Consider the following 22,159-nt stretch of genomic DNA (forward strand, 5'->3'; position numbering starts at 1 on the left):
CAAAACACCCATATATGGGATAGGGTAGGCTGTCTAGTGCCTGTACCGACAGACAACAACTAACCCATGACACAACACTAATACACCATTAGTTTAGCTTAGGCGGTCAGTTCGCCCTCTCCTACCTCCTCCTAAATTTCTTCAATTTCCGTACTATATCTTCCTTCCCCCACCTCTAATCTTCTTTCACCCCCCCCCCTTTCTCTACACACACACCAAAAAAAGCTCTTGGATACCCCCCCTCCCCCCTTCCGACTTGTCTCGTCCAAACTGTAGATTTAACTACTACTACTACCTCCACTATGAGCCTTAAGTAATAACTATGTCACCAATATGATGTCGAATTGTCTGACCAATACAATGCCCCAAAAGGGAAGTGAACACCATATACTATTAAGTCTAGTTTACCCAAAACAGTGCGTCTGACCCATATTTATGCCTTCCATAACCTGCAAGACCAGTCACGCCTCACTGTGTGTCTCATTTACCGCACTTGGTGGTGCACAATGTAAACAGTACAGTGTGAAGCGATAGTTTTGGTTTTCCTGATTAATGTCATGCATAATTCATATGTTAAAGGGATACAGTCATAGGGTGAACGGATTTTCTGTTAAAGGGCAAGGAGAAAGTAATAAATTAATAAACATAGACAAATAACGAATAAAAGACGTAAAGAACATATTTAAAACGGTCACATCCAGAAGGTAATATTAACTATGAACGTCGACGTAAATATCATAATATTCATTTACTTGTTACACTTGGGACCTCTCTGTCCTGTGGAGCGGATTTGTAGTGTAAATTAATTTTGACTTGGCAGTTTGAACACAAGAGTACACAAAGCAGACGGCGGCGCTAAAACACAGCGTGCACTAATTATGTTAGAGCAGAGTGAGGGAGGGAGGAAGGGTAGTGTGTGCCTCTCTCTCTCTCTCTCTCTCTCTCTCTCTCTCTCTCTCTCTCTCTCTCTCTCTCTCTCTCTCTCTCTCCGGGTCATGCTCCTTCTGGCTTATTTTTGTTCTCACTAGTAGTCTAAGTTTTTGTTCACTCTTTCCCTCTCCACTCTTCCCTAACACCACCTCCTCTCCATATCTCGTGAATCCTGGTAGTAAGGGAAGAGGAAAGAGCAATATGTACCTTACACAAAACCCTGGAGCTTGTACACTACACACACACACACACACACAGTAAACATAAACAAATACGAAATATAATAACCTACATAATGAGATACATGAAAGAGAGAGAGAGAGAGAGAGAGAGAGAGAGAGAGAGAGAGAGAGAGAGAGCTGAGCGACTCCTGCTTATAGTCATTACCTCCCTGCACTCCCTCAAGGGGACGGGCAGGAGGAAGAGGAGGGAAGGGGAGGGAGAAAGAGAGGAGGGAAGAGGAGGGAGGGAAGAGGATGAGAGTAAGGAGGAAGGGTAAGGAGGAAAGGGTAAGAGGAGGAAAGGGTAAGACGAGGGGAGGGGAAGAGGAGGGAGGGCGAGAGGAGGGGAGGAAAGAAAGGGGGAGAATAGGGAGGAAGAAGAGGGAGGGAAGAAGAGGGGGAGAAGAAGGAGGAAGAGGGAGGGAAGAAGAGGGGGCGGAGAGGAACATTGGTGGAGAGCACTTTAGATTCCTCCAGAAGACAGACGTCTATTTAGGTTCAGCACGTCCGTTGGTGCTACACCGTGTTGTATGACCCAGTGTTGTACCCTGTCACCACACAACCATAACACGACTACTACCATCATCACGACCACCACCCATGACCACTACTACACGATTATTGCTATGACCACCACCACCACCCCACCAGTACTACCACCATCACACGACCACGACCCATGACCACTACTACCACCATCACCACCAGATGACCACTAAGCCCCACCACACCACTTCATTCGCTTATCCATTACAACCATAACCATCAAAACTTCTCAACAACAACCACCATCACCACAGATCTCCATTACCCCAATCCTCGCTATCACCCGCTTACCAGGACACATTAAAACAACCCATTATTAACTCTCACCCCACCACTGTCATCACACCCATTACCTTCCCTTTCCACTATTGTCGTAACATCCATTAACTCATATACCCTTCTTCCACCTCCCATTAACCCATACTCCTTCCTTCCACCACCCATTAACTCATACTCCTTCCTTCCACCACCCATTAACTCATACTCCTTCCTTCCACCACCCATTAACTCATACTCCTTCCTTCCACCACCCATTAACTCATACTCCTTCCTTCCACCACCCATTAACTCATACTCCTTCCTTCCACCACCCATTAACTCATACTCCTTCCTTCCACCACCCATTAACTCATACTCCTTCCTTCCACCACCCATTAACTCGTACTCCTTTCTTCCACTACCCATTAACCAAGAACCAATCCTTCCACCATCTATTGACCCAGAAACCATCCTTCCACCACCCATTAACCCATACTACTCACTTCCACCACCCATTAACCCATACTACTCACTTCCACCACCCATTAACCCATACTACTCCCTTCCACCACCCATTAACCCATCCTTCCACCACCCATTAACTCAGCCTTCCACCAACCAATAACCCATTCTTCCACCACCCATTAACCCATCCTTCCACCACCCATTAACTCAGCCTTCCACCAACCAATAACCCATTCTTCCACCACCCATTAACCCATCCTTCCACCACCCATTAACTCAGCCTTCCACCAACCAATAACCCATTCTTCCACCCCCATTAACCCGTCCTTCTACTGCTCATTAACCCATAACGTTATCCTCACCCTCCCCACAAAAAAAAAATATTAACTGGACCATTTGAGAATTAGCCTTTGGCACTCCTCCCATTAACTAAGGGCCTACTTGGGTTGGTCCTTACGTTGGCACACCTCCTAGTGATCTCGACACCTCTTCTTTTCCAACCATTTTACTGCATTAAGTAAGCGTCTACCTCCCTCCCTCCCTCACTCCCTCCAGCCAGGGACCAAGCCGCATAAAATATTCATTGACGCGACTCCCAGCCTTACCAACGAGGAGAGATGAAATTCACGCTCCAATTAAAGAGTAATACTGATTTCTTGAGAGAGAGAGAGAGAGAAGAGTGGGTAGGGTAAATCAAAAGATAAACAGAAGAGTAAGGAATGAGGATGGATGGGGTGAAAGAAGTATAGGGTAAGAAAGATGGTTGAATGTGAGGGAAAAGATAAAAAAATATAAGCGAGGGAAATGGAAAGAGGCAAATGGGACAAAATGGAGAGGGAAAGGAAGGATGGTATGTGTGAGAAGCAGAGGAGAAAATAGGGAGGGAGGGAGGAAGGAAGAAAGGAGCTCCACACAATCACTACATTCTCACCCATGCACCCTTTAGCCAGGATTAAACTATATAAGAGTATTCTCCAGGTACCTGTGTCTGACAACCCACCTAGAGGGAAATCAGGCCACTACGGTGAGTGGGTGGGTGGTGGAAGACGAGTGGGTGGGTGGTGGAAGACGAGTGGATGGGAGAATATGGGTGGGTTGATGGCGGTAGTGAAGGCTGGATGGAGTGTGGTGGTGGACGGGTGGCTGGGTGGAGTGTGGTGGTGGACGGGTGGTTGGGTGGAATGTTGTGGTGGATGGGTGGCTGGGTGGAGTGTGGTGGTGGAGGGGTAGGGGTGGCTGGGTGGAGGTGTGGCTGGGTGGAGTGTGGTGGTGGAGAGGTAGGGGTGGCTGGGTGGAGGTGTGGCTGGGTGGAGGCGGTGATAAAGGATGGAGGGATGAAGAGTGCAAGTCAGGGTGGTGATGGAGAGGAGGAGATTGGTGTGGGTCGGTTAGTGGAAGAACTGAAGGTTATAAAGGTGATATCAGGGAGAGGAGGAGGGTATGTGGGGGTGTAGGGAGTATGTGGGGTGTAGGGGGGTGTGTGGGGGGTGTGGGGTGTTTGGGGGGGTGTGGGGGTGTGGGGATGTGGGGTGTGTGGGGTGTGGGGGGGGTGTGGGGGGGTGTGGGGGGTGTGTGGGGTGTGGGGGTGTGTGGGGGTGTGGGGGTGTGTGGGGTGTGTGTGTGGGGATGTGGGGGTGTGTGGGGTGTGGGGGTGTGGGGGTGTGGGGGTGTGGGAGGGTGTGTGGGTGTGGGGGTGGGTGGGTGTGGGTGTGGGAGGGTGTGGGTGTGGGGGGTGTGGGGGTGTGGGGGTGTGGGTGGGTGTGGGGTGTGGGGGTGTGGGGGGTGTGGGGGTGTGGGGGTGTGGGGTGTGTGGGGGAGGGTGTGGGGGTGTGGGGTGTGGGGGTGTGGGGAGGGTGTGAGTGTAGGGGTGTGAGTGTGGGGGTGTGGGGTGTGGGGGGGTGTGGGGGTGTGGGGTGTGGGGGTGTGGGGGTGTGGGGGGTGTGGGGTGTGGGGGTGTGGGGGGTGTGGGGGGTGTGGGGGTGTGGGGTGTGGGGAAGGGTGTGTGGGGTGTAGGAGGCTGTGGGGTGTGGAGGGTGTGGGGCCAAAGGAACTGAAGGATGGCTAGAGAATGAGGATAACAAAGAGGTCAAGGCTGGAAAGGGTAGAGGGAGGGCTAGGAGGTAGGGAGGGGTGGAGGGAGGGGAGGGGGGACTCTGGTGGTTAGAAAATGAGGAACTGAAGGATGGCTAGAGAATGAGGATAACAAAGAGGTCAAGGCTGGAAAGGGTAGAGGGAGGGCTAGGAGGTAGGGAGGGGTGGAGGGAGGGGAGGGGGGACTCTGGTGGTTAGAAAATTCGAGGGGAGACGAGAGCGAGAAAACAAATTTATATTTTATCACTAGAGCATTTTCATCCCGGCTTCTCAGTTCTATTTTGCGACCTGTATCGGGGCGGCCACTTCCCACCACTGTGACCTCTGACCCCCGCTCTCCCATGTGACCTGTGACCCGGTGACCTCTGGCATTAGCTACTGTATGTGGGGCCGTGAAATACACACAACACCTGAGAATAACAGAGTGGCGGCCCACGTAAACATGACCAGTGTCGCCATCTACACGCTGCTACACGCCCCCCTCACACTTTTTTATTCTGATTTGTCTAATTAACGAACAATATGGTAGTGACGTCAATAGTGTTACATGAACGACTAATGAGTGTCTGTGTGTGTGTGGGGGGGGGGGGTGTATTATAGCTGGTATAAAAATAAGTGTTTTTGTAAGCGAATGACACAGTGACTAATAGATACAATAAAATATTATCTGCGTGTACATAATGAAAATAAATCGATTCTTCTTGAACATTTTTTTATTTTTATTTTTTTTATTTATTTATTGGGCACTCCCCTACATCCTTGTGTAAGGTGAAGCGCAGAAGCGTTTACAGCGCCCAACAGGGAAGCATGCTAAGTTCATGCTTGCCTTTATGTCTCATGAGTTAAGGGCGGAGATGAACATTCGCAAGTCTCACAAGATGAAGGGCCCTCCATGATGACCCTCCACACAACAAATACAGACACGAGTGAAAATAAACAAACAAAATACCTCGAGGTGTTGCTCCTGCTGACACTGATAACTTGTCACCTGTTGGTATCTAAATACACCATAACTTTTGTCATTTATAACCTCGACACACGTCAACCTCTAGCGAGTACATAAACCATTCTGTCACCCGCTTCTGCTTCCCTGTGGTAATGCCCCGTCTCTGCTTCCCTGTGGTAGTGCCCCGTCTCTGCTTCCCTGTGGTAGTGACCCGTCTCTGCTTCCCTGTGGTAGTGACCCGTCTCTGCTTCCCTGTGGTAATGCCCCGTCTCTGCTTCCCTGTGGTAGTGACCCGCCTCTGCTTCCCTGTGGTAGTGACCCGCCTCTGCTTCCCTGTCTCTAGCGCCCTCACCTCCCTGTCCCGTCAGCTCACCCATCTATTACCTGCGTCCTCCTCCTGTTCATTGCCTCGTCCCGTTGACCCACCTCTCACCCTCGCCTCGTCGACCCATCTGTTTCACAAGTCTGCTGCCTCACTGATTTCAATTGTTTCACCTGTTGTTGTTGTCACCTGTTATCATCCTTCTCTGTTATCTACTATCTTTATTTGTTATCCGATTTATTATCCTTTTCCATTTTTCCCATCAATAATCTTCCTTTGTTATCCCTACCTATTACCTTCCTCTGTTGTCTCTACCTATTACCTTCCTGTGTTGTCTCTACCTATTACCTTCCTGTGTTGTCTCTACCTATTATCGCACTTTATACCCTACTACAACGTCGTATTTAATCATCCGTGTTCACCGCCCCATTTACCACCCGTGTGTAGATTCATCCCCTATTTCTTCTTTCTCTCCTATTTTATCAATCCCCCTTACTTTACCTCCCACTTATGTATCTGTCTCCCCCAAAACACCGCACCCTCCCTCCTTCCCTCCCCACAACCCGTCTCTCCCGTCCAATACTCCCGTCTGTTTATCCAATCTGTATCCCATGTCTGTTAGCTTCTTGTTGTCCGGCATATAACACTGTCTGTTTTCCCCTGTAATACCTGTTATTCCCCAGCTATTACCCCTGTCCGTTGTGCCATCCATTACCCCTGTCTGCCGGCCGTCTATTCTAGTCCAGGGTGCGACCAGAGCCCCCGGCCAGCCTCCAAACACATGCAATTTGAATGGACCGAAATCCCACGGGAAGGTAACTGCTCCTCACTCATAAGGATTTAATTGACAATTTCATGTTGGGATTTCGCCTCCGAGATCTAGACGCATCCCCCCCCCCCCATCCTCCTCTTCACCCTTCCTCTTCATTTGTCCCTTTTCCCCTTCTTCTCGTCTCCTTTCCCCATTAATATTAACATATTATTTCCTCCCATTACCTCAAATGTCCCACATCACATCACATTCTCTTCCTCCCACCTATTACAGTGTCTCACAAACCAACTTCCTCGTCTTTTCTTTCCTCCGCCCTCCCGTGTCTCCTTTCTTCTCCACTCCTCTTTCCTCTTCTCCTGTTTTTTTTCTTCTTGCCTTTTCTTCCCTCATCTTCATCTATTTCCTCTTACCTCTTATCAATGCTTTTTCTCTTCCTCAATTTCACCCCCTTTACCCTCTCTTCTCCGCACTTCTTTATCCTCATAGATTTCCTCTTCATTTCCTCACTTGTTCTTTATTGGTATCGTCCTTCACTGTATTTGCCCTTCTTACACTCCTTACTTTATCATTGTCTTTCTCCTGGATTTCACATTATCTGTACCATTATCCCTCACTTTCCTCCATCCTTCATCAGTGTTTCCTATATTTATTTCATCGTCTTTATCTCCCATTTTCGCCCTTAATTGCCATTCACAACCTTTTCCCTCCTTTGCTCTCGATCTCCTCCCCCCCCCTCTCTTTCTTTGAGCTACAGTCGACTTTTTTTCCATTAAAGTCAATATATTCTCTTCCCTCCTCATCAACCTCGACTTTCTCCTTTCCTATCTTTACAGAACCCACTTTTCCGTTTTCTGTCACACCTTCCCACAGTGTCAGAATTATTTCCTCAACCGACAATACTTTTCCACTTTCGGGCAGATATTTACCTCAGAATAAAAATAGTCTCCATAGTCTCCCTCAAAAAAAAAAAAAAAAACTGAATTGTAACCTAAAAAAAAGAAAAAAAAGAGTCGAACTAAAAGGTAATGCGATGTAAAGGAAAGATAAGATAATTATGATATTTTAAGGAAGGTTTTAAAGTGAAAATTAATATAAAAACCGAACCTAAAATAATAAAAACAAAAGAATATAGATGACGACAATTATATAGAAAACAATTAAAACAAACACATGAAAAAGGAGGTTTACAAAAAAATTATGGATAAAAATTTTATAAAACCGTCCTCCATAAACATTTTTTTTCTAGTTTTCTAAGACTTTTACTTTTGTTAAACCTTATTTCTACTTTACATATCTCAACTGTTTTCTTTCTCTGTAATTAGTGTATTCTTTGTTTCTTTGAATTACTGGCTACTTCTTGTACTTGAAGGCCATTTGTTTAATGGTGTCTGATTTTCCCTAAATTCACATGGCAGGAAAATAGCTGTAGTGTCGTGTGTGTGTGTGTGAAATAAGGCGGGTGGTATTTAAGGGATCCTGTCCATACTAATCGAAAGTCAACAGGAGCTGTATGGGTGTGTGATTCCTCAAAGGAGGACGGGATAAACGGGATCCCGTCCGACGCGAGAGGGGTTCGATTCTCGATTCCAGCGGCACTTGTCGCCGGTTGAGTGTTTGATCGTCTCTTGGTCGGAGTGGCCCCTCAGCCGATACCTGAATCTATATCGCGTTCAAATGGAATAAAAACATCTGATCGCCTGTTGGCACTTTTGTTTGGTTTTATTGTTACTTTCTAAACATGTGATAACGCCGCCAACACATGGGAGGCCACGCCCCTCTCAGGGTCTCTCAACGTCTTGAAGGTTGTCAACTTTTCGTACCCGATCTTCAAGGCTCAGGCCAACGCTCATATGAAACACAACCACACGAGTTCCCCCTCCTTCCGACCAGCTTGAAAAAGAGTGAAAGAGTGCGGGAGGCAGCGGAAAACGGAAGGCTGGGCGGGAGTAGCTGGAAGCTGGGCTCTTGGGTAAACAGAGGAATTCCCCAGAAAAACAGGCCACCTTCTCCTTGGGCGCCGTGTAGAGCTCTCCACTCTATTGGCTGTTGTCTTATCGCCCACACATATTTGCTCTTCTTAGTGTTAATTTCTCTTCTTGAAGGGAGAGGAGTTATGGTGTAACTCTTCGCTTTTATTTCCCTTGATATGGCGAGGTTTTCTCACTTAGTGCGTCTGGTTAAAACACAAAATGACTTAACCTTTATTGTGATAGCTGAGAACTCGGGAAACATCCAAAGAGAACTGACACGTCAAGTTAGTTTTCGCTGTCAGTAGTGGAGGTGAGAGAGAGAGACTCAAGCCGCGCCAGGTACACATTCATAATTACTTCTAGATTACCTGAAGATTAGCCTTCAAGCTTATTTCACCTGATGATTAAACACCCTAACGATACCTGGGGGCTATGTTATGCTAGCGTTGGGTTAAGTTAGGTTCGCGTTAGGGTGATTAACTTCAAGGTGAAATAAGCTGGGGGCTAATCTTTAGGTGATCTTTTTTCCCATCACTGTTGAGGAAAATATCATTCAAGAGGGTAAATGTAAGATCGTGTTAGTTCTCACTCAGAGAAAAAGAAAAACAGAGTCACCTTGTGTTTCTACCCAGCTACACACTCTGATCCTGGGGTTTACTCAGTTATGTGACGGATAAAGTGAGTCATCAAGCGAGACGCAAGGAGTCATAAAAACGCATTATTTACGAGTTAACATCTAGCATCTGTATTCACGAGAACTAACAGAAAATCTCGGCTTGTTTCTCGGAGCTTCACGAGGGGCTGAGTCCTTACCTCCCACACTACTGCTTGATTTGTCGTTTTAACAAACAAAACGTTACTCTTTGTTTGGGCATGTAAGTAAATAAACCCTACTCTTTGATTTGGTTTGTAAATAAGTAAAATGATGCTTTTTGTTTTAGCTTGTAAAAAAATCTTACTCTCTTTAACTTGTAAAAAAATCAAGATTTCACTCGTTATCTGGCGTGTAAAATACAATACCTGTATAATCTCTCTCTCTCACAAAAGCCACCACTACTCACTGAGATCTCACCAGGTGGCACGACCTTAGGTGAGGTAATACTTGAACGTGAGTGGACCCTCTGGTAATCGCTTCCTCCAGGTCAGGCACAGAGGAGGCGAGGGTCAAACACATCTATCCTCCCTGCATACTCATCACCACACCTAGTCACACACATTCTCACACTACCCGACAAATTCAGTGACAATCGAATAATTTTCAATTCTTCATTTATCTTTCTCTATCAATTCTATTTACTTGTTTAATTACTAAGCCACACAGATGAGTGACGAAGCAAAATTTAGAAATTATGGATCACTTGAAGATTTACTTTCCCAGATAGATTATTTCACCTTAGGATTAACCACCCTAACCTAACCTAACCTAACCTAACCTACCCCCCCCCCCTCATAACGTTTGGGTGGTTAATCATAAAGCGAATTAAGGTGGGATGCCTAATCTTCAGGTGACTAATAAAGTTAGGGTTTCTCGAGGCTCTGGTGATCATATTCATTATACAGAATAAACCAACTCGTACGTTAACGCCTTAGGCCAGACTAATTAGTATAATCTGTCGCAGTTGATACTTGATAATATCTTTACATTTGTCATGGTAACAGGAGCATCTTGGTATAAACCTGACCTTCCCGCCCACCAGTCTGACCCTCCCGCCCACCAGCCACTTTCTCTCGCCCATCAGCCTGACCTTCCCGCCCACCAGTCTAACCCTTGCGCTCAACAGTCTGACCCTCCCGCCCACCAGCCTGACCCTCCCGCCCACCAGCCTGACCACTAGAAGCCCAGCCTATTTATATAAGCTCGGAAGGCCGCACCCGGCATTCATCCATCTCTGTGAAACGTTCATGTATATAAATTTTGCTTAAGGTGCCGTTGGGGCGAGTAAATGTGTATCGTGGAGATGGTGTAAGTGTGCGTTATGGGGTTGGCGTGCCATGTAAAGCGAGTCATTAACTCGGAGACAAGTAATTAACTGGCCCTTTACGGCGGCCCTTCCACCAGGCTCCAGCGCCAGTCGGAGGTTCCCCTGGGAAAAATACTCGGCGTTTTTTATCTTTATAATTACGTCCATCACGGGTGCTTTTAGCTTGGTGCAGCTGGGATTACCACATTTCTGGGAGACGATAAGAATAATCACAGGTAAGATTTGATGTCTTCTACCAGCAATGTTTGCCTGTCCATATGTTTGATCGTAGACAAAAATCAGATAATTATAATATATATTAAGGTCTTTACTCTCCTCTCTGGCTCATCCGTGTCTTGATTAATGCACTGCGTAATAAAGATGAAACTAATCCGTTATTCGTAAGTTAAAATATTTTACTGTATATACTGTACTTGTACAGTACACATTCTATCAGAATAAAGAAGCTGGGCTAAATCCTCCTCATCACAACATGTATACAGTACTAGGTTCACACACACACACACACACACACACACACACACACACACACACACACACACACACACACACACACACACACACACACACACACACACACACACACACACACACACACACACACACACACACACACACACACACACACACACACACACACACACACACACACACACACACACACACACACACACACACACACACACACACACACACACACACACACACACACACACACACACACACACACACACACACACACACACACACACACACACACACACACACACACACACACACACACACACACACACACACACACACACACACACACACACACACACACACACACACACACACACACACACACACACACACACACACACACACACACACACACACACACACACACACACACACACACACACACACACACACACACACGAACCGTGGAAGTCAAATACTAGAGCAACACATATATTTAAAACTCGCCTAATTGAAAGTTGACTGCCAAAACGCCGCTATAAATCTGGAATATCACCAAACGGAATAACACAAACTTGGGACACACATTTGCATTCTCAAACGTCAGGTCGTTTCCAAAAGTTGTCTGTGTAAACAAGAGGTGAAAAAGTTAAGAGTAACAGCATGTGGGGGCGATATAAAACTTGACATATGGTTCACACAGACTCAACCCGGGACCGTAAAAACTCTCCTATCACGTTCTAAAAACCTCTATCACTGGAAGATGAAACTAAAAACCTCTATCACTGGAAGATGAAACTAAATATTAATGGAACACAGAGGGCTAGTTATTGGTGCAGCGGCCTCTTTATTAAACTAGGCCTGGTAGGAGGGTACAGCCACAACTTGGTCGTTTAATGGCGAGGCCCAAGCCACTTCAAAGGAAAGCTGAAGAGTTTAGTCTGGTAATTTCAAGGAAGGCTTCGCTACACTGCATCTGACCTTAATGAAAGACCTGCCCCGCTCTTTTTATCATCAACCGGCAGAGAGAGAGAGAGAGAGAGAGAGAGAGAGAGAGACGCGAAGGTTGAAATGCCACTTAATGAAATTGGACCACCGTGTACTCTCTCGGTCATCTCGCTCACAATACCCCGTCCTGAAGAGCTTGCCTCCCCCCAACACAACCACCATTTAGAACACAGCTTCTACAACAACCCTGGTGTACCAATAACTAACTTTAGCCTGCCTCGAATATAACACCAATGCACCAGTCATGTCAGCAGAGGCGGACACTCGACTGATTAAACCCAGTTAAAAATTGGTACAGGCATCTGATAAACTCGTTGGGTTGTGATTGTTTTTTACCTCGCTAAAGACTGGCTGTTCTCTGAAGTCTTTTACTGATGTCAAGGAGAATTATTATTATTTTTTTTTATAAACAAAGACCGAACACGTCTTTGAGGGAGGCTCTCCACCAACCATCACCACTACCAACCACCAAAAACCTCCGCCGCCGCCTTCATCACCACCAAAGGCCGTCACCCTTACTAACCACTGCCAATCACCATCACTAACAACTATCAACCACCACCACCTACCACCACCACACCACCACAGTCGTCCTAAGGATTTAGAGAGTTTGTGGCATAGAGAGGAATCTCGAGAAAATCACACAGGAAAGGGGAATCAATGGAGCACCTTAGCTTTCGTCTTTTTTCAAGACATCTTCAGAGGCAACTGTAACCCAGTTGCCTCTGAAGATGTCTTGAATAAAGGCGAAAGCTAAGGGGCTCCATTGTTTCCCCTTTCCTGTGTGATTTTATTAAGATTTGTCTTGTCCACGTTTCCATTGTGTATCTACATGAAATAAAGAGGAATATACACCATACAAGAGACCAGACACCATACTAGAGTGAGGAATAGTGAGATATACACCATACTAATGAGTGTGTGTCGACAAGCCTCATCAAGCACGATATAACGGAGGAAGAATTTATCGGTAAAGGAGGGAATGGATTTCGAGTTCCGGGGAAGTAGAGAATTACCCAAAGCTGTGCAATGTCGCCCATAATACTGATGAGTTAGGCATTGAAAATTGTAATCATTTGAAGTGTTCGCCATCACGGTAATAGACCCCTGATGTAGCCCCTCCCCCCTTTCAGTCCCTCCCACCTGCCACAGTTACCGAGTCTGGTTTAGGGCTTGGATCCGTGACAACCTAACTTAATCTAACCCAACTTAAAGCACGATGATATTGCTTTGAAAATTATTCTAGTGACAAATCACTAAAGAATTATATCAAAGAAAATAATCTTACACGTGAAATGGTCTTCAATTACATCATATAATTTCCCCGACAATGTTATCCAAGAGGGAAGCAGATGGCCTTGGCAATAATGTACCCTCTCGCGGATCCTCTGAAGAGTTGACAAACACGAAGGGGCTACTAACCCACGTCCATCCATACGGCTCAATCCATCAACACCCACAAACCTGCGACTGAACCTTAAGGACTATCTCCTTTAGCAAACCCCCCCCCCCCCCTTTCCCCTCACGGCGTCCTTCCTCACCCATGCATTTAGGGGCTTCATCAGGCCAGGTCGGGAGCTCTTCGGGGTGCTGTTTGGGGCCTCCAGAGGGTGATTGGGGCAGCCCCATCAGGAGAGGATTAATACGTCTTTAGTCCCGCGTCGCTGTGCTTTATTCCCTCCTCCTCCTCCTGCACTCACCTGCCGCCACCTGAAGCCGCGATTTTCCCGTCTCCAATCTGGGCTGATTCTATGTTTATATAATGTTTCCTGTATGTTTATCTAGTTGTACGTTATATTTACTTAATGTTGCGAGTGTGTTTATTTAGTTTTGTATGTTTACTTCATGTCCCTTGTATGGTTATTTACGGTTTTAAATTATGTTTCACCGATGTTGGCTTCGTACATAATAATGTTTGTTTTATATTGATTTGGTATCTGGTAGTGTTGTATATTTTGTGTTGCAAACTATATAGTGTACTGTACTGTACTGTACTGTACATGTGGTGTTGCAGCCTCTATGTGTAGTGTTGCAAACTATACGTATGTGCAAGTTGTGATGCATTTATTATGTGCGATATTGCTATGTATTTTGTACAGTGTATACACGTGATGCCGGAGTTCTGTATTTGAACATAAACATTATTTATTTTTGTGTTTATTTATATATTACGAGAAGGTTAAGTTAGTTCAGCGTTAGGTTAGTTTAGCGATAAATTAAGTTAGGTTATGTTAAATTAGCGTTAGGATTGTGAACTTCAACGCGAAAAATGCTAAGGTGGGGGAGGTAATCTTTAGGTGATCCCACAAACCTTTGACCTTGATGAACAAAAACAAAATGTTCCCAGTCCCATCTTTATGTATTTCCATGAATATTTCACCGGGTAAAACAACAACCCAGAAGCACATAAACACACACACCATCAATTAGGCTTTGGTCAACAGTCAATCAAACGAGGCAGTCAACAGAGTGGTTAGTGTGACATTTCCAACAAGAGGTGGGTGGGTGGGCCGCTGTGGAGGGTGGGCTGGCGTCCCTCAGGGAAGGTGGGTTGGCGTCCCTCCCTCTCTCGACAAGGTGGGTTGGTGTCCCTCCCTCTCTGAACAGGGAAGGTGGGTTGGCGTCCCTCCCTCTCTCTCTGGAAGGTGGGTTGGCGTCCCTCCCTCTCTCTCTCTTGACATTGAAGGTGGGTTGATGTCCCTCCCTCTCTCAACATGGAAGGTGGGTTGGCGTTCCTCCCTCCCTCTCTCTCAACATCGAAGGTGGGTTGGCGTCCCTCCCTCCCTCTCTCTTGACATTGAAGGTGGGTTGATGTCCCTCCCTCTCTCAACATGGAAGGTGGGTTGGCGTTCCTCCCTCTCCATTGAAGGTATGATGTCCCTCCTCTTTCAACATGGAAGGTGGGTTGGCGGACCTGAAGGGTTGGCGTTCTCCCTCTCTCCCTCTCAACATGGAAGGTGGGGTTGGCGTCCTCCTCTCTCAACAGGGAAGGCGGGTTGGCGTCCTCCCTCTCTCAACAGGGAAGGTGGTTGGTCCTCCCTCTCAACAGGGAGGCGGTTGGCGTTCCTCCCTCTCTCCCCAACTTTGTGATAAACCTTTAAAGCATACACATACACTTGAACACTATATTATTGAATGTGACACTGTCAAAGACTTCAGGCCACCTGACTTACTGTATCTTGAACTATGTAATTACTTCATTGAATCAGGTGTGCTTGAGGACATTCTTGCTGTTTATCCCAAATTTGCTAGCCCACACTGATTAGTCTTCAATTAGAATATGACTCCAATGTATGTGATCCACTGACCCATATATGCTGCTGGTGAATGTGATGTATTTCCTTCTTTGTGTACGAACCTCTGTCCTGCGTGGCAGTGAACAGTGGCATTACCCACATGAATCTGACCTATATATAGTGTCAATGAATATGATGCATTCTTTGTGTACGAACCTCTGTCCTGTATGGCAGTGAAAAGTGACATTACCCACATGAATCTGACCGACGTATATGTATGTATGTGTGCGTGTGCGCATGTATATGTACGTGTACATGTATATGTGTATGTATATACGTATATGTATGTATATGTGTGTGCGTGTGTGTTTACATATATGTATATGTACTGTCAATGAATATGATGCAACTCTTTGTGTACGAACCTCTGTCCTGCATGGCAGTGAACAGTGACATTATCCATATGAATCTGACCTCTATACATTTATAGTTGTTAATGAATATGATGTATTTCTTTGTGTGTGAACCTCTGTCCTGCGTGACAGTGAGAAGTGATACCACCCTCAGTGTCAAGACCTGACTGAATTACTCAGAATAGGCAAACTGTACTACAAGCTCTGCCAATAAATTTGTTAAACAAAACATCCCAACATGGAAGGTGGGTTTGCGCTCCCCATTGCCCTGGTGTGGGGTGGGCGGTCACAGGTAAGGTAAGGCACACGGGGCCAGTTAAAGGTGCTGACTCATACTCTACACTCACATGACGCACACGCTGTTTACATTCGCACTGTTGCTTGTGGCGCTGGTGTCTCTCTCCTCCACATACAGGCACCTCTAGTGACGTATTACAGGCACTCTCCTCCACATACAGGCACCTCTAGTGACGTATTACAGGCACTCTCCTCCACATACAGGCACCTCTAGTGACGTACAGGCACATACAGGCACCTCTCGTATTACAGGCACTCTCCTCCACATACAGGCACCTCTAGTGACGTATTACAGGCACTCTCCTCCACATACAGGCACCTCTAGTGACGTATTACAGGCACTCTCCTCCACATACAGGCACCTCTAGTGACGTATTACAGGCACTCTCCTCCACATACAGGCACCTCTAGTGACGTATTACAGGCACTCTCCTCCACATACAGGCACCTCTAGTGACGTATTACAGGCACTCTCCTCCACATACAGGCACCTCTAGTGACGTATTACAGGCACTCTCCTCCACATACAGGCACCTCTAGTGACGTATTACAGGCACTCTCCTCCACATACAGGCACCTCTAGTGACGTATTACAGACAAGCAAACATAAAACAAAGACCCTTAAATGACATCAAACGTACACGGGGCTTCAAATTATCCTTAAAACAAATAAACAGACAAATGAACACACACACACACAGGGGAGGAGGACTCACAGCAAGGACAGGGTGTGTCTCGGATAGATGACCAGCTGGAGGTTGTAGGGGGAGGCTGGAGGTTTGGGGGAGGAGGCTGGAGGTTGTGGAAGGAGGGAGAGACTAGAGGTTATGAGAGGAAGAGGACCGGGTGGGGGGGGGGGTGTTAAATCATCTATGGGGGGGGGATAATTGAATCGTCATTTTTTTTCCGCCATACCGCCACACTGTTTACCATTGTTATTTGTTTTTCTTGTCCTAGTTGACGCAACAAGCTGAAATTTCACAGTTCGGCACACGTGAATATTAATGAATTACTCCCCCACATGGAACGAGGCCTCCTTTTTGCCTAATTTATTGTGTCAGATAAACGACCAACACAGTATTTTAAAGTTGTTTAATGTTATCGTCGCTCTAACGGATTGGAACATTACCCTCGCTTGGGATTAATGCCAACAAACTTTCACACTACTCGTAAAAGATAAAGTAGTTTCGTGTTTTTTTTATTTATTTAATTTTTTTTTATGTTTAACTTAAATATATGCAAACTTTCCCCTTCTTATTTCCTTAGAGTCAACTAATAGATCCACAATTTATTAATAAAGTGATGAGGGTCTTCCGTGTTTTCTATTGGTTACGTGACATGCATCTTTACTTTCGTCTAAAAGCACAGTTAAGGATAAATAATATCTTTGGGTGTCTTTCTCAGAGTACCGAGTCAAGGTTACCAATCATAGTGTATTTCTCACGGTTGGAGGTACACATACATATTTCCCTCTTCAACACACACACACACACACACACACACACACACTCTAGATACCTCCCTGTGGCCGACTACGCCTCTACCTCCAATTTTACCAAACGACTCAGTAACATTACCTTCGTCGTGGTCTTCTGTACCTATCAACACCCAGTTTGTTGTGAGGTCCCGTCCACCAGGGTTCTCTTCCTCTACTACTGTCGCTCCCACGTTTCTTCTCTCTTTATTTCCAACTCTAGACAATCTTTCTCCAGCATGGCAACAAGCCCCAGCCCGTCTAACACTCCCCTCAACCCGTCTAAGACTCACCCAGCCCATCTAACACTCCCCCCAGCACGTATAACACTCCCCCCAGCACGTCCAACACTCCCCCCACGCGTATAACACTTCCCCAGCGTATAACACTCCCCAGCAAGTCTGTACGTCCTCCTCAGCAGCCGCCTCTAGCACGTCTAGCACTCCCCCCAGCACGTCTCCAGCACGCTAACACTTCCCCAGCACGTATAACACTAAGACTCCAGCCCCACGTCTAACTCCCTCCAGCGTCACTAACACTCCCCACGTCTAACACCCCCCAGCACGTCTAACTCCCCCCAGCACGTATAACACTTCCCCAGCACGTATAACACTCCCCAGCAAGCAAGTCTAACACTCCCCCAGCACGTCTAACACTCCCCCGTAACACTCCAGCACGTCTAACGTCTCCCCCAGCACGTCTAACACTCCCCCAGCACGCACGTCTTACACTCTAAGCACTTCCCCCAGCACGTCTAACACTCACCCCCCAGCACGTCTAACACTCCCCTAGCACGTCAACCCCCAGCACGCATCTCCCTGTCTGACACTCCCCAGCCCGTCCCTCCAGCCCGTCTGACACTCCCCAGCACGTCCCACTCCCCAGTCCGTCTGTCTAACACTCCCCACACGTCTAAACACTTCCCCAGCACGTCTTGCCCCAGCGTCTAACCAGCACCCCCAGCACGTCTAACACTCCCCCAGCACGTCTAACCCCCAGCACGTCTAACACTCAGCACGTCTAACACTCCCCCCAGCACGTCCACCCACGTCTAAGCACGTCAGCACGTCTCTCCCCCAACGTCCCAGCACTCCCCAGCAACACTCCCCCAGCACGTCACACTCCAATGCTCCCCCAGCACGTCTAACTCCCCCCCCGTCCCAATACTCCCCCCAGCCGTCTAACACCCCAGCACGTCTAACACTTCCCCGTCCCCCAGCACGTCTAACACTAACACTCCCCAGCACGTCTAACACCCAGCACGCAAGCACGTCTACTCCCCCAGCACGTCTGCTCCCCAGCACGTCTAACACCTCCCCCAGCACGTCTTACACTCCCCAGCATCTCCCCCAGCTAACACTTCCCAGCACAGCGTCTAACCCCCCAGCACGTCTAACACTCTCCTAGCACAACCCCCCAGCACGTCTAACCCCCCCAGCACCTCCCCCCCAGCACGTCTAACACCCCCCAGCACGCACGTCTAACACTCCCCCAGCACGTCTAACTAACACTCCCCAGCACGTCTGCATGCCACGCAACGTCTAAGCACTCCCCAGCACGTCTAACACTCCCCCAGCACGTCTAACACTCCCCCAGCACGTCTAACACTCCCCAGCACGTCTAACACTCCCCAGGCGTGTACCTGCCTGCCTACTCACCGAGGTGGTCTGATAAGGGGAGGTTCAAAGGAACAGAAGCGGAAAGGGGAGGGGTAGGAGGAGACCAGGTGAGTGAAAGGGATAGACCAAGTGATTATGACGGATGGACCAGGTGACTGAAAGGCTGTTGACCAGGTGACTGTGAAGGATGGACCAGGTGACTGTGAAGGATGGACCAGGTGACTGAAAGGCTGTTGACCAGGTGACTGTGAAGGATGGACCAGGTGACTGTGAAGGATGGACCAGGTGACTGAAAGGCTGTTGACCAGGTGACTGTGAAGGATGGACCAGGTGACTGTGAAGGATGGACCAGGTGACAAAGGGTGGACCATTTGATTAAAAAGAACCGGTACAGATAACGGACAAAAGTTTATTCACTATTCATTAAAACCCATTTGACCTCTACGCGTGATGAATAATGTGAACTCTAATCTTGTATGGTCGAAGCCTCTGCCTCTCTGTGGTTTGGTACCCGGACGCCTCGACGATGGTGCTTAGTTGTGTATATACCATAGTCATACATCCCTCTACAGTGTTTGTTATGGAGTAAAACCCTGTATATTCGTTATAGTGTTGTACAGGTATATAAAGTTGGTGTATACATTAAAACATCATTACGCGGCAGCTACATGTAACAAGCAGCAGCTACGTGTAACACATGGCAGCTACAAAAGACAAAATCCCCAGGGCCTGATGAAAGAGTGTAGGGAACAGATAAGTGGACCCCTCTTAAATTTGTTTACAAAATTATTAGACACGGGAGTTGTGCCAGACTAGTGGAAACAGGCAAATGTAGTGTACCCATATTCAAAAAGGGACGCATCAGCGTCAAATTGCCGGCCGATCAGTTTGACGTCAGTTGAGGGGAAATTTCTTGTATCAATTAAAGCAAATAGCATCCGATTGCATTTAGAGAAAAATAAATTAATCTACGACTCTCAACATGGGTTTACAAAGGGAAAATCTTGTCTAACAAATCTGCTGACTTTTTTTAGGAAAGTCTTCGAGGTAGTAGATAATGACGAAAATTACGATGTTATTTACTTAGACTTTAGCAAAGCATTTGACAGAGTACCGCATCAGAGGCTTCTGGGAAAAGTTAAGGCTCATGGTATCGAGGGGAAAGTTTTAAATTGGATAAAATCATGGCTCACCGATAGAACGCAGAGGGTCAGCGTAGATGGTGTTAAACCTGAGTGGAGCTGTGTAACCAGTGGGGTTCCCCAGGGGTCAGTACTGGGCCCACTCTTGTTCATAATCTACATAAACGATCTAGATGCTGGTATCAGCAGCGACATAAGCAAGTTTGCGGATGACACCAAAATAGGGCGGCAGATTAATTCAGGGCAGGATGCAAATGCACTACAGGAAGATTTAAATAAACTGCAGGAGTGGTCAGAAAAATGGCAAATGAAATTCAACACCAGCAAGTGCAGCGTACTTAATATTGGAAGGACAAATACTGTCAATGTATACAGCCTTAACAACATCAACCTAGAGAAGTCGACTTGTGAAAGAGACTTAGGGGTACTTGTAAGACCGGACCTATGGCCTAGAAAACAGTGCGTTAATGTTCGAAATAAGGCAAACAGAGTATTAGGTTTTATATCTAGAAGTGTAAGTAATAAGAGTGCAGAGGTCTTACTGCAACTATATCTTGCGCTAGTCAGGCCGCACCTCGATTATGCGGTTCAGTTCTTGTGCCCTTATTATAGAATGGATATCAATTCACTGGAGTCGGTGCAGCGAAGAATGACGAAAATGATTCCGGGACTTAGAAACCTTCCATATCAAGATAGGTTAAAGCAGTGGTTCTCAACCTTGTTTGCCCCATGCACCCCTTTCACCATATGTCAGAATGTCATTCCCCCCTCCTTTCCAAGATTGTCTGCCTCAAAAAGTGCATTCCAAATAATATGCATATAATACTGAAAATCCTTTTTTTTTCCATATTAGTATCAGTTTCCCCCCCCCCCCCTGAAAACCTGAGGGGGGGAAATTCCCCCCCCCGGTTGAGAACCCCTGGGTTAAAGAAACTAAACTTGCATTTCCTAGAAAGACGAAGAGTAAGGGGAGATATGATAGAAGTATTTAAGTGGGTGATAGGAATCAACAAAGGGGATATAGATAAAGTTCTTATAATGTCCGAGCAGGATATGACTCGTAGCAACGGATTTAAGTTGGATAAGTTTAGGTTTAGGAGGGAGATAGGAACTGGTTCACAAATAGGGTGGTGGACGAGTGGAACAAGCTTCGCAACTTTGTAGGAAGTGCTGGAACGCTGGAAAGTTTCAAACGGAGGCTTGATAGATTCATGAATGATAGGGAGTGGTAGTAACTCTCGACAGGAGCTGCCACGCACAGGCCAACCGGCCTATTGCAGACTCCTTATTTACTTATGTTCTTATGTACAAGTAATACAGCAGCTACAGGTAACACAAGGGGTCTTGATGGTTGTTGAACTAGGGGGTGTGAAGCCAGCTGGGTCACAACACCCATCCACGCACCTCCCCCGATTTTTTCAAGACTAAACCCTGGCGCGAATCGGACCAAACATGAGTGCTGCGCAGTCCATCGCCTCTCTCAACAACTGCCCATATAAAACCGTCCGCTGGGTTGCAGGTGCGCACCAACTTGTAATTATATGACGCCTAGTGTAAGAGTGAGCTATGCGGCTGCGTATTTACAACCAGTGAACAGAAATGGTCGGTTACAGTGCTATTTTGATCCTGTCCCTGAGTGATCGCTTCCACTGGGTGAACACTGTCCGACAGATTTTCAACATCATCTATAAAATATACACTTTCAGATGGAGGGGGGAGGTGAGGTTACTAAAATATTCCGTTTATACCTCAACTTGTGAGTGTAAACTATTTTTCAAACTTAGTCGACCATGTACTGGATCAATGTTTCAAGGCACAGTATCGAGAAACACGATCAAGTGAAAGCTAAATTAATATTTTGTCCTGACTAATAATTCATATGGACATAAACTGTAACTGGGGAGACTGTACAGATCCGGTAAATATTAAATTATATGATTTTTTTTTTCAATTAACGTTCACATTTACTTAAATGTGAAGTGGTTAATGTGGTAGATACATG

General features: G+C 46.6%; 1 protein-coding gene across 12 annotated transcripts in view; it reads right to left on the reverse strand.

Moving 5' to 3' along the window:
• Positions 1-22,159, reverse strand: part of LOC121868794 (CUGBP Elav-like family member 4) — a 227,719-nt gene that overhangs the window by 137,869 nt on the left and 67,691 nt on the right. The window lies entirely within an intron of this gene.

The sequence above is a fragment of the Homarus americanus genome, unplaced genomic scaffold (assembly GCF_018991925.1).
Source record: "Homarus americanus isolate GMGI-L3 unplaced genomic scaffold, GMGI_Hamer_2.0 scaffold30535, whole genome shotgun sequence".
NCBI lineage: Eukaryota > Metazoa > Arthropoda > Malacostraca > Decapoda > Nephropidae > Homarus > Homarus americanus.